The sequence below is a fragment of the Elephantulus edwardii genome, unplaced genomic scaffold (assembly GCF_000299155.1).
Source record: "Elephantulus edwardii isolate Elephantulus edwardi_28Jun2011 unplaced genomic scaffold, EleEdw1.0 scaffold00168, whole genome shotgun sequence".
NCBI lineage: Eukaryota > Metazoa > Chordata > Mammalia > Macroscelidea > Macroscelididae > Elephantulus > Elephantulus edwardii.
The window spans coordinates 6,269,817-6,270,188 of record NW_006399918.1 but is presented as its reverse complement, the minus strand read 5'-3'; positions in this window follow the sequence as shown (position 1 = coordinate 6,270,188).

Sequence of the window (372 nt, the reverse complement as noted above, 5' to 3'; positions counted from 1 at the left end):
TTCTGGCTTAACAGCAATGAGTTTTAATTTTTTGTTTGTGCTTATGAAGCCAGACCCACAGACAGTTTTCATACAGAAAGAGGCAGAGAAGGCAGCAGCAGGGATGCTGTGAGGAATCTCCTAAAAGAGCCGTCAAGGAGTCTAACACCAAAGACAATGAAAGGCTCAGAAGACATCAGTAGTACAGTCATAATTGACAGATCTGGAAGGTGCTGTGCAGCAGTGTCAGTGGTTCCATACAGCCAGGTTAAGAGGAGCTTGACTTCAGGAGCTGAGAGGGTGCCTTCATGGCTGAGAGAGTTTTTCTACACTATGAGGAGAGAGATTGCCTACATTCTTCCTGATCTTGACTTGTAATCTGTTATAGCCTTA